The sequence below is a fragment of the Bos grunniens genome, chromosome 19 (genome assembly GCF_055505025.1).
Source record: "Bos grunniens cultivar Pamir isolate PY7600 chromosome 19, Bosgru_T2T1.0, whole genome shotgun sequence".
In the NCBI taxonomy this organism is placed as follows: domain Eukaryota; kingdom Metazoa; phylum Chordata; class Mammalia; order Artiodactyla; family Bovidae; genus Bos; species Bos grunniens.
Window position 1 is genome coordinate 50,467,023 of NC_141183.1, and position 12,451 is coordinate 50,479,473.

The 12,451-nt window shown below is 53.5% G+C and overlaps 1 long non-coding RNA gene across 2 annotated transcripts; it reads right to left on the reverse strand.

The window, feature by feature from the left end:
* Positions 1–4,672: 4,672 nt before the first annotated feature.
* Positions 4,673–6,464, reverse strand: LOC147352618 (uncharacterized). 2 transcript variants are annotated; one of them, XR_015148296.1, is made up of 2 exons: positions 6,068–6,464; positions 4,673–4,906 (listed from the first exon to the last, which is right to left on the reverse strand). It is a non-coding gene; the product is annotated as an uncharacterized LOC147352618 (long non-coding RNA). The 2 variants fall into 2 exon arrangements; XR_015148295.1 differs by having other exon boundaries at positions 5,871–6,227.
* Positions 6,465–12,451: the final 5,987 nt, after the last annotated feature.

The following is a 12,451-nucleotide window of genomic DNA, read 5'->3' on the forward strand; positions in this document are numbered from 1 at the left end:
TTCCTTTCTGCTGGGTACGTTGGACTTTGCACATCGAGGGCTCCCCGCCTGGGCTGTCCTTTCTGTCTGAGCACTTGGAGAAGCACCTGTCTTTTTTTTTTTTAATATGTATATTTTTTAATTTCAGCTGCCCCGGGCCTTAATTGCAGCACACGAGATCCCCGTTGCTGCATGCAGGATCTCTGCTGCTGCGAAGTCACTTCAGTCGTGTCCGACTCTGTGTGACCCCATAGACGGCAGCCCACCAGGCTCCCCAGGCCCCCGGATTCTCCAGGCAAGAACACTGGAGTGGGTTGCCATTTCCTTCTCTAATCGATCTCTAATCGCAGCAAGTGAACTCTTAATTGCGGCATGTGGAATCTAGTTCCCTGACCTGAGATCAGACTCAGGCCTCCTGCTTTGGGAGGGCAGAGCCTCAACAGTTGGACCACCAGGGGAGCCCCAAGAAGCCTTTTGTCTTCCTTCGTTTATCATCTCCTCTGAGAAGCCTTCCTGGGTCCCCATCTGACACAGGAGGGCTCCCATCCTTGATGTTCCCGGAGCACTTAGCTTCCTCCTGCATCAAATCATTCACACTCTGCACCAAAGGAGACTCTTGTGTGTGTGTGTGTGTGTGTGTGTAGTGTGTGTGTGTAGTGTGTGTGTGTGTTTGGGTGTCTGTCTTCAGATCACCTGCCCGTGGCCCACAAACCGCCACACCTGTGAAGGCGGAGGTCAGGGCTGCTCCACAGTGAGCATCTTGGCACACAGCTGATGTTGAACAAGTGAACACATGGATGGACTGGCTGAGGGTGAGAGAGACAGTCTGGAGACCTTGGTCTGCTGGAGAAGGTGGACGCTGGGTCAAGCCGCAGCCTTCTGACACACACCTAGGATGATGATAACTCTCCAGGCGCCTCTGAGAAAATCCAGGCACCAAGAGCAGCCCTGTCTGCCCTGTCTCTACATGCCAGCCATAATCAATAGCAGTGCCCTCTGTCTTCGGGACTGGCTGTCTTCCCCATCTGGGCAGCATGCCCTGGAAAAACCACCACAAATAAAACATACATCCATTTCCAAACAAACGAGCAGGAGCATATGACAAGAAAATCAGAGTTTGTCCCAGTGCCCTCTGGAACCAAGTCGGGGCTTTGCCCATCCCTGGGATGGTTCACACAGGCAGAACAAGAGCAGCGTAGATCTTCAAAACAAGCTGGACCAGTCAAGGTCGAGGACCCAGAGGACAGAGAGCGGGCTCCACTCCCTTCCTCCTAAAGGTGTTTAGGAGGGTTCTCCCCAGAGCCCCAAGAGGAGCCCATAGCAGTGCTGAATTCACATCTTGTGTGATCTTGGATAAGACATTTGGCCTCTTTGAGCCTCAGCTTCCCCATCCAGAAAATGGGTATGATGACAAGCCGGCAAAGGGCAGCAGCAGAGCTTTGTAAAGGGCACAAAGAAGAGGCTTGGACCCTGTGGATTGTTTTAGCGTTACTATTATCAGAGCACAACAGCAGAGACTCAAACCAGGACCCCGAGGCCAGTGCTGTGACTCCGCCAAGGGGCCCCCGGCATCTGCTCTGAGCCAAATTTTCTGAAATGAGGTCCAACCAAGGCAGAGAACAACTGGGGAGAGGAGAGAGAGAGAGAGAAGAAGGGCGTGTGTGTGCAAGTGTGTGTGTGTGCCTGTGTGAGTGTGGCACAGGAGTGTACATGTGCCCCAGGGTAGGGTGGGGAGGGGATGGAGGGGAGAAGGGGAGAATTGAGAAGAAGAGAAGAAAAGAAGAAAAGAAGAAAAGCACAGGGACGAGAAGGACTGAGGTATTCGGTTACATGATCTAAATTCTAATCAAACATCATTTAAAGCGTGTTTTATTTCAGCCTCGGGAGAGCCGGTCCCTCCTGGCTGCTCACCATGGCAACGGGCCGCTCATTTCAGAAGTGTCATGCCACATTATCGTCCTGCCGCCTCACACGCTCTCGCCGCCTGACAACTTCGCTCTGCCCCTTGCGACAACCATCCCCGCTCAGCTGGCTTATTTTTGGTGTCAGCCGGGCCCCCTCCCCTGCCTCCCCCTCATCATCAGTGGATTGAAAGACAACCTCAGCCCTCCAGCCGGTGAGCATCGTGGCCTATTTGGTGATAAGAGATAATTTGAGGAGATATTTGCTTACATGTGTATGAACAATTTGCTGCATTAAGACAATTCCACCTGGTGTGTGGATGGGGATGGGGGCGGGTGGCTAGTGCTCAAGCTGACAACACCCCAGGCAAGAGGAGAGGGCGGGCACCCCTCATTTCTTGACCCCCCCCAAACTGGAAGCCCTAGGAGATTCCCCTCGGGTTGCCTACCCCAGCATCATCACTCGCTGTGTGACCTTGTTCAGGTCGCTCCCCTTCTCTGAGCTTCCCTGCCCTTATCTGTCAAAAGGTGGGGTTGGACCGGCTGGAATCTGGGATCCCTGCCAAGGACCAGGGTAGGGGTGCAGAAGGCCGAGAACCCAGAAAGAGGACAGACCCCTGGTCTGGTCACCACTATGAAGGTTGATGAAGGGAAGAGAGGTTAGCCTGACACCACCCACCTCCATCCAGGTGACCAATGCAGAAATGGACGGGGCGTGGGGGATGGTTCCTGAAGCGACCCAGGATAGGACCCTGTCCTGGGAAGGAAGGGCCTTTCTGGGACCCCCTACTCTGCTCTTCACAGAACAAGAGACATCTTTTCATCACATTCACACACACAGGCTCCCACATGCGTCTCCCCTAGATCAAGGGCCACCTGGAGGTAAAGGCAGACTCAGAAGGAGCTGGGAGAAAGATGTGTACCCTGAGACCCCAGTTTAGAAGGTAAGACCTTGGCCCCAAAAATAATGGGCTGAAAGGCAAGGTGCCACCACCCAATGCCTCCACCCACCAAACATCAAGAATAATAATGGTGTGTGTGTTAGTTGCTCAGTCATGTCCGACTCTTTGTGACCCCATGGACTGTAGCCTGCCAGGCTCCTCTGTCCTTGGGATTCTCCAGGCAATAATACCGGAGTACGGAGTATGTATCCATTCCCTTCTCCAGGGGATCTTCCCAACTCAGGGATCAAACCTGGGTCTCCTGCATTGCAGGCAGATTCTTTACTGTCTGAGCCACCAAGGAAGCCCTAATAATAGCAGACCTATGGCTGATTCACATTGATGTATGGCAGAAACCTACTCACTAATGTAAAGCAATTATCTCCAATTAAAAATAAAACAAACAAACAAACAAAAGAATGATAAAGAAGCTACGTGTATTGAGGGCTTCCAGGGGCCAGGCCCTATGCTGAGATTATAAGGGTTTGGAGACCCCTCTCCATGTGCTATGTCCTCCTGCCCCACCCCCATAGGGGAGGAAGCAGGTCTAGGAGAGCTTGTTGGCCCAGGGGAGCTTCTGCCTCTATTTACTCATCGGTCAGATGGAGTTAATATAGTTCCTACTGTACACGGCGGCTGTCAGGATTAAGAGAAGGCTTAGCACAGTTTGGGGCACGTAGTCAGTGTTCAATGATAACGGCTATTTGAAGTTGTCATAGGAACTGGGGTCTGAGGAACCAGGGCTTTCTGAAAACGGGCCTCACTTCCCCAAAGCCTCAGCCTGTGTTCACCTGGGTCCCATGGCTGGTTTTGCTCCCACCAGGGCCCCGTCCTAGAAAGGATGAACCCCTGGGATGCCTGCACCTGCCCCCCAGCCCCATAGAATTTCTCTAGTAGGGGGTCTTTGGCCTCTCCAGGAGTAATTCAGACCATGGAAGGTAATCTCTCTCCCACCATCCAGGGCACCTTCCACTGGAACCTGAGGATACACAGCCCCCACCCCCAGGGACCCTCTTCTGTCTGCCCAGGGTTGAGGGCAAGTGTTAGCTGAGAGGTCTGACCTCCACCTCCCACACCTGACTACCCTCTGCCTTGACCTGCAGTCCCACCCAGACTCCGTAGGAGAACTGGCCCAAGGAAAACCACAAGAGGGAGGTGAATGCCAGCCTCCTTTACCATTGAGTGCTGGGTCATCTCCTCAAGGCCTCTGCAGTCCCCTTCCCAGTGAAAGAGAGCGGCCGCAGAAGAATCTCTCTACGGTCAACGGGACTCAGGTCCAATCCCAGCTCCACCACCTCTCAGCAGTGGATTTTTAGATCAGGGGCCCAGCCTCAGTGTTCATATCTATAAAACAGGGATAACAATATGTATTACGTAGGGTTGCTGGCATGATTAAAGGTATGCTGAACACTTAGTAGGCATCCAAGAAAAAGCAGCTGTTATGAATAAAAACCACCAAAGCTGCCCCAAGTAGAGCCAGGGAACTGTTTCCTTCCACCCTCTGGGGGTCTCTCTGACCCAGCCCTGGTGCCCTGGGCTTACTCCCCCCAGCCCCTCCTCCTGACTCTGCCTCTCTCTGCCACTTGAGCCTGGGAAATGATGCTGGGGCAGGGCAGGGGGCGGGGCCAGTCTGCAATGTCATGCCCCTACTCCAACAGGGCACGCATGCCCCAGCCTAGGCCTCTTTTTCTCAGCAAAATAACAAAATGAATCAAATTAATCATCTCAACACTCCACTCACATGCGCTTGGCTCAAAACTGTGGGAGAGATTAAGGGGTCTCCGGGAAGGAAGCTTTGCCCAAAGGAGGGACAGGTAGACGGGTCAAAAAGAAGGGTTATCAAATCACAGCCAAATTTCTGTATTTTTTTAATATGACGTGTTAGTGAAAGTGTTAGTCACTTCAGTCGTGTCCAACTCTTTGCGACCCCATGGACTGTAGCCCGCCAGGCTCCTCTGTCCATGGGGTTTCCCAGGCAAGAACAGTAGAGTGGGTTGACATGCCCTCCTCCAGGAGATCTTCCCAACCCAGAGATTGAACCCAGGTCTCCAGCATTTCAGGTGGATTCTTTTCTGTCTCAGCCACCTCGGAACATGAAGAGCAGAAGTTATTTTCATGATTATTTTCCTGTATTATTTTCAAAACAGCAGGAGGTTGCTGGATGCCGACATTTCCTGCACCCACAAGCTCCCCCACATCCAGTGCCCAGATCCCAGAGCTCTTGGAGGCAACCTGCTGGGGGTTTAGGGTTCAGTGACACAGGCTGGGGGGTCCCGCAGACCTAGATCCCTCCCTGCTCATCCCTCCCCAGATGCAGGGTCTGCAGCAGGTCACTTAACCTCCTGAGCCTCTGTTTCCACATCTGCACTGTGAGCAGAAGGCCGACCAGACCTCAGGACCCCTGTGAAGAGTTAAACTGCCTCCCGCACCCCGTCCTGACCAGCAGAGGGTCCCTCAGGTCCCCGGGCTGTGGGCCTTTGCCTCTCAGATTCTCCCCTGAAGCAGCTTCGGGCCCCAGATCGCTTAACTTCCCCAGATATGAACGGGTCAGGAAAGAGGTGCTGGGCGTCCGGCTTCCCTCCTCTGGCGCGGCTGCGGCCGCAGGGCCTCAGGGATTCAGCCCGGATCTCGGCGGGTGCCCGCGACAGGCCGATCCCCCGCACCCCCCACCCCCGGGGGCCTTGGGGGAAGGGAAGGGGCGGGCGCCTCCCGCTCACCTTCTGACGGTGAAATGTGGCCATTTACCTTCACGCTTCAATGCCAGCCCCTAAATCACTGTCTCCGCGCCCGCGCTCAAGGTTGCTCCCGGAGCCGGCCGCCAACAAAGCCGCCGCCGCCTCCGCCTCCGCCCGGGACCCTGGCACCGAGCCTCAGCCCCCCTCCACGCCCGGACCCCCGCGGCCGCGAAGACCGGGAAGGGCCCGCTCCCCGCCTGGTCCGCTGCGCCCCCGCCGCCTTCCTCTTTCCTTCTGTGTCTGTCCCTCCATTTTTTTGTCCCAAGGCCCTATCTCCGGGACGAGGCATCCAGAGGCTCTCGGTCCAAACTCACCAAGAAACCTCAAGTTCACTCCCCTACGGTAAATGGACGGAGTGAGGAACACCGGCTTGAGTGAAGGAGGCTCTTAACTGTGTAGCTACTTTACGCTTGGGTCCCTCTGCCCCGGGAGTCCCCGGACTGCAGAGTCTTTGATGCAGAGACGGCCTCGCGAGTGTCACTGATAACGCAGGACCGCGTGCGCTTCTCACCTGCAGCCGCAAACACTTCACCCATCTCTGTGGCTCTGCTGTGACATGGCTTCATTAGCCCTGCTCCCTTCCTTCCCCTCCGCGATCTTTCCCTCCCTGATCTTTCTTTCCTGTCCTCCAGGATCTCCATTTGTCTTCCGTGCAAAGAGACAAGGGAGGGGGAGACGGGAGAGAGTCCAAGTTCTGGGCACACAGGACACAGGGTGGGGCGGCTGTTTGGAAAACGGGGAGCTGTTGGCGCAGAGAACCAGGACCGTGGCGAGGAGGTCTCCGTCCCTGCCAAGGCCTGACGTTCCCCCACCTGCCAGTCACGGGAGAGGTCAGCCCAGGGGGAAACGCACACGGAGGGAAGGAGCAGGGGGGAGGTGATGACCCGTCCCCACCCCACCCCCGCCCCGCTTAGGCCCCGCCCTAACCCGGAAGTGAGGCGCTGGCCACACCAGTGCTGGGGTTCTGCCCTTGTGCTCCGAGCTCTGTTTGCAGTGTCCATTCGCTCTGCCTCGAATCTCACTCATTTGCACCCTTTTCCTTTTTTCTCTGTGTGGATCGGTTAGATTGGCGTCTCATCTGACTGACGGAGACTACGCTTTCTCATCAGACCAGAGGCACCCTCCCCCACCGCCAGGGCAGAGCTGTATTCCTCCCACGCCACCCGCCGCCCCGCATTAGATTGCTTGCTCCCCAGAATAGGGGAGCCTCCTCCATTTGCCTGAGACCTTTCCTTTGGCAGGGGATCTGTCCCCCCATCAGATTCGGAGCTCCCCAGAATAGAGGCTTCTGTCCCCTGCCATCAGACTAAGAACTCCCCCAGGTCAAGGGAGTCTCTCCTCTGCAGACTGGGAGTCCCCATCCCTCCCACCCCACCCCCCAAGATCCTGCTGACCTCAGGTGAGCTCACGTTCAAAAGCCCTGGGTCCTCCCCAGTTCTCAGGCACTGAGGCTCTAGGATGCTCTAGTCTTCAAGGATGGATTCAAACCCAGCTTCATTGTGGTTTTGTTCTGTGACCTTGAACAAGTCACATGACCTCTGGGGCGCATACTGCAAGTACTCAGGGTCTTATGAGGCTTCAAGGAGACAGTATGTGGTGAAAGGGCCAAGGCCAGCGTCTGGCATACAGCAGGTATTCAATAAATGCTGTCTCTCTTCCCCTCACTAAGCTGAGAAGTACATCTCAAGCCAGCTCAGCCTGAGAGGACAGAGGGGAACCAGAGTTGGAAAAGAGTGCCCACAAAACACACACACACACACACACACACACACAATCCCATCAAGCAACTGGGTAGTGGCCTCCTTCTTTAGGGGATGGGGCGGTGGCAAGGAGTTAAATGTATTAAGCAATTTACAATTAATATAGAAGTCATTCCAGAGATAGCTACTAGAAAGAGTACAACAGGGCAATTAACCCACTAATACACTAGGCTATTACATCGCTATGTCTCTTATTTTAGCCCGAGGTGATTTGAAACGCATTGGATTAAAGGATATTACAGGAGATAGCATGAAAAATAGCTTAATGTAATGAGCCATCCCGTGATGTCTGCTATTAAAGATGATTTGCAGTTGAAAACTACAACATACAGTAGTTCAGCTATTTGAGAACTGAGGGGGTGGGGGTGGGGCAGTGCTATTAACCCTTCCCTCCTTCCAGCTGTCCCTACCCCCACCAGGCCCTCCACTACCTTCATGCCAAGATTATCAAGTGCATCTTATTAGGCGACAATGGCTTCATTGGGAGATTGGAGACTGGGGCCTGAGGTTGATAAAGAACCAATAATCTGCTAATAACCTTTAAAAAATAGATTCCCCCAGGGAGCTGTACTAATGGGCTGAGGCTGGGGAGGGAGGTTGATTGGCAACCGGGTGGCTAATGCGGAAAAGGGTGGGGGGATCCGGGTTGGGGGAGGCTTCGCTGGGCAGGGCCAAGATCAACATGAACCCCAGCCCTGGCTCCCCTGACTGAGAGGGCAGGGAGATGCCTGGGTATGGACTGCTGCTTAGAAGGTGTGCCCAGGTGTACATGTGTGAATAAGTACAACACACAAAAATAATTTTTCTTCTGTTTAGCAGATCTTTGTATGATGCATTACGGCTTTTAAAGGGTATTTCACATGCATTAGTTCTCGAGTTGACAAGCATCCAGAGAGACAGGTGGTAGCAGACCTTCAGTGGACGAAGATATGTGAATCAGAGACAGCAAGTAACTTACAGAAAGTTAATTCTGCCAATTGTGTCATAAAACAGGGATCAACAAGAGGTTTTCTTATTTCAAAGCCTGTGCTTAAAGCCAGGCCACTTTAGCTTATGAGCGTTCTACCCGCCTGCTCCAAGGTCACAAAGGTCTTCTCTTATGTTTCCTTCTTCTTCTTCTAAATGTATTTATTCATTGGCTCTGCTAGGTCTTCACTGCTACCTGCAGGCTTTCTCTCGTGTGGTGAGTGGGGGCCACTCTCTAGTTGTGGAGCACAGGCTCTAGGGAGGCTTGGTCGTTGTGGTGTGTGAGCTCTATAGTCATGACCCCCAGGCTTTGTTGCCCCATGGCACGTGGGATCTTCCAGGACCAGGGACTGAACCCGTGTTCCCTGCAATGGCACCGGACTACCAGGGAAAGTCCCTTCTCTTATGTTTGCTTCCAGAAGTTTTATTGTTTCCACATCTTACATTGAGGTCATTGATCCATTTTGAATTAACTTCTGGGTATGATCTGAGGTAAGAGTTGATGTTCATTTCTTTCAGTTGGACCATGAGTGTGTTTGCACATCCATGTGTGTGGATAGGTGTGTCTGGACTGGAGTACACACACATGTGCTGGCTTCCACACAGAAGTTGCCTAATCTGAGGGCACACACATAGAGGCTAAAGTGAAAGTGAAAGTCACTTGGTCATATCCAACGCTTTGTGACCCCATGACTGTAGGCTGCCAGTCTCCTCTGTCCATGGAATTCTCCAGGCCAGAATACTGGAGTGGGCAGCCATTCCCTTCTCCAGGGGATCTTCCCAACCCAGGGATCAAACCCAGGTCTCCCGCATTGCAGGCAGATTCTTTACCCACTGAGCCACCAGGGAAGCCCAAGGAAGACACATATAGAGACACGCTGAAGGTCAAGGGTGTGTGAGCACAGTGGGCAGGAGAAGCCAGCAAGTACCCCAGAGAGGCCGTGACACAGGCTTGTTTAGGGGAGCATCGTGTGAGTGTGTGCTGGCATATGGCTGTGTCTGTCACTGTACCTGTGTTGGTAAATGGGTGTCCCCAGGCATAGATCAGACTATGTGTATGCTCACAGCTGTGGGTGTCACTTAGCATACATGTGTGTGGTCAGCATTTGTGGGCATGTCATGGTTGTAGCTGAATCTGTTTGTGTGTGTGTATGTGTCTGTGTGTGTGTGTGTGTGAGGTTGTTGGCATGTCTGGGTTTGTGTGCACCCCATTGTGCGTATGTGCTGTTTGTGTGTGTGTATGTCTGTACATGCGCACCACTGTGTGTGTGCTGGTGTGTCTGTGGGCATGCACCATCGTGCATGTGTGCTGGTGTGTCTATGTGCACCATTGTGTGTGCGTGCTGCTGTGTCTGTGGGCACGCACCATTGTGTATGTGTGCTAGTGTGTCTGCACACACCATTGTGTGTGCATGCCACTATGTCTGTGGGCACGCACCATTGTGCATGTGTGCTGGTGTGTCCGAATGCATGCATCATCGTGCCTTTGTGCTGGTGTGTCTATGTGCACTATTGTGCATGTGTGCTGGTGTGTCTGTGTGTGCACACCATTGTGCATGTGTGGTGGTGTGTCTGTGGGCACGCACCATTGTGTGTGTGTGCTGGTGTGTCTGTGTGCACACACCATTGTGCATGTGTGCTGCTGTGTCTGTGTGCACACACCATTGTGCATGTGTGCTGCTGTGTCTGTAGGCACGCACCATTGTGTGTGTGTGCTGGTGTGTCTACACGCACCATTGTGTGTGTGCTGGTGTGTCTGTGTGCACACACCATTGTGCATGTGTGCTGCTGTGTCTGTGGGCATGCACCATTGTGTGTGTGTGCTGGTGTGTCTGCACGCACCATTGTGTGTGTGTGCTGGTGTGTCTGCGGGCATGCACCATTGCACATGTGTGCTGCTGTGTCTGTGGGCATGCACCATTGTGTGTGTGTGCTGGTGTGTCTGCAGGCACTCACCATTGTGCGTGTGTGCTGCTGTGTCTGTGGGCACGCACCATTGTGTGTGTGTGCTGGTGTGTCTGCACGCACCATTGTGCGTGTGTGCTGGTGTGTCTGCAGGCACTCACCATTGTGCGTGTGTGCTGCTGTGTCTATGGGTGTGCACCATTGTGCATGTGTGCTGCTGTGTCTGCATGCACCATTGTGTGTGCTTGCTGCTGTGTCTGTGGGCACGCACCATTGTGCGTGTGTGCTGGTGCCACTGTCTGTGTGTGCATGTCACTGTGCCCATGTGTTGCTATCTGCACGTCCCCTGGCGCTGCCACCTCCAACAGCTGCAGGGCCAGCCGGGAACAGCCCCCATGCCCCCTCCCTGCTGTCTTTTATCATCATTTGCCACGAAAGGGAGCCCAGGAGGACGGTGATAAATAAGGGCCACTTAAAATATGAGACGACCACTCTGACTTTGGGGAATATTTCTTCTGTGGAGCAGCTGGTGCCGCCTCTGTCCTTGTGGAAAGGGGTCCCAGGGGCGGCAGCCCCTGCCTGGCTTCCTCAAGCTCCCTCCTCTCTACTCCCTCCCCCGCCCCTGCCCTCCCAGCTCTGGTCTTGGAGGGTTTGGGAGGCCTGGGAAGGGGAGTGGAGGGCACGCACCCCAAGGCCAGTGCCGTCAAGTCAGGATGGCCCTCAGCTTGCCCTTCCTCGATGCTCTGTGGAAGACGGAGTGTCAGCTGAGAGGGGGTGGGGAGTACGCGGCCTCCATCTTGTGGGGTTCCCTTTCTAACTCCCTTTCCTTTCTACGCTCAAGTGAGGGGACAATTGAGGGGCTCCAGAGAGCTGAGACACTTGGAGAAACACATGTGGACACATACCCAGTCACATAATTTTCAGCACCTACTATGTGCCAAGCCCAAAGAGAAAGACACAATAGACACATATCCCGTGCAGAGAGAACCATGAACACACACACAATACTTGCTAACAATAAAGACACAAGCAGGTGTGCAGAAAGACTTGTATGTAAGACTTGTTCTGGGAAGACATGAGTTCTAGGAAGAGGAGGAAGAGGAGAAAAGACTTGAAGAAGCCCAGAGAAGGAAAGAAATATTTAAAAATACAAAAACATGGATGTAAAGGATGTACAACTGCACCAGGATAGAGGTAGCCCCTAGTGGGGAGGAGAGGTGGGGCTAGGTGTAGAGGACTGCCCTGTATGGGAGTACAGGTTGTTGACTGCCCAAAGGGCAGGCAGCAGCTAAAGTCCAGTCTTTGCTCTACTGACCAAGCCACACCCTGCTATGAGGCTGTGGTTCACAGAGAGCGCCCTCCACCAGTCTTGCCCTGTACCCACAGGAAGGCTGTACCCTCTGGAAGGCTGGGCCCTCCCAGAGCAGTCACATTTTCCTAATTCTTACAGAGATGCCTCTTGGACCAGCCAGGCCCTGAGAGGTGGGGCTTCTTCAACTGTGTCTAGGAGATATCATTTGCTTTAAAAAAAAAAAACACAGACCTCCCTCGTGCTCCAGTGGTTTAGAGTCCACCCTCTAATGTGAGGGACATGGGTTCAATCCCTGGTTGGGGAGCTGGGATCCCACATACCTCAGGGCAACTAAGCCCACGGCCACAACCTGAGCCCACGAGTCACAACCAAAGAGAGGCACGTGAACTGCAACAGAAGATCTTGCATGCCATAGCCAGGGCCTGGCTGGCCAAATAAATAAAAAGAAGCTTAGAAGATTAATTTTAAAACAATAAAAAGGTGAAGAAAAGTAGAAAGTGAGACAGAGGAGAAAAAGGAAAAGAAAGAGGGAAAGAAGGGAAGGAAGAAAGAAAGAAGAGGAAGAGGGGCATCAAACCACAGAGCTTTTCTAATCAAAGAACTTGTCACTGTCACTCTGCTAGTTGAGATGCCAGGACTAATCTGGGCCCGCCAGCATCCAGGGCTGGGGGTGAGGGGTGAATTAGAACTAACAGGTCACACACACACACACACACACACACACACATCTCCCTTGCCCACCCTGTCTCCCTTCTCAGACTATGCCAGGTGGCCAGGGACCTGTCATGTCTCATTTCCTCCTCCTAGACCTAGTGATGGGAGCTGTGGAGAGGTGGGGGGAACCCTCCTGAGCTGACCTTTTCTCCTTCAATTTCCCTCCCAAGCTCCTCAGCCATCAGCCATGGGTGTGCTGACACCTTCAGATTCCATAACCCCCCCGACACGCACAGAG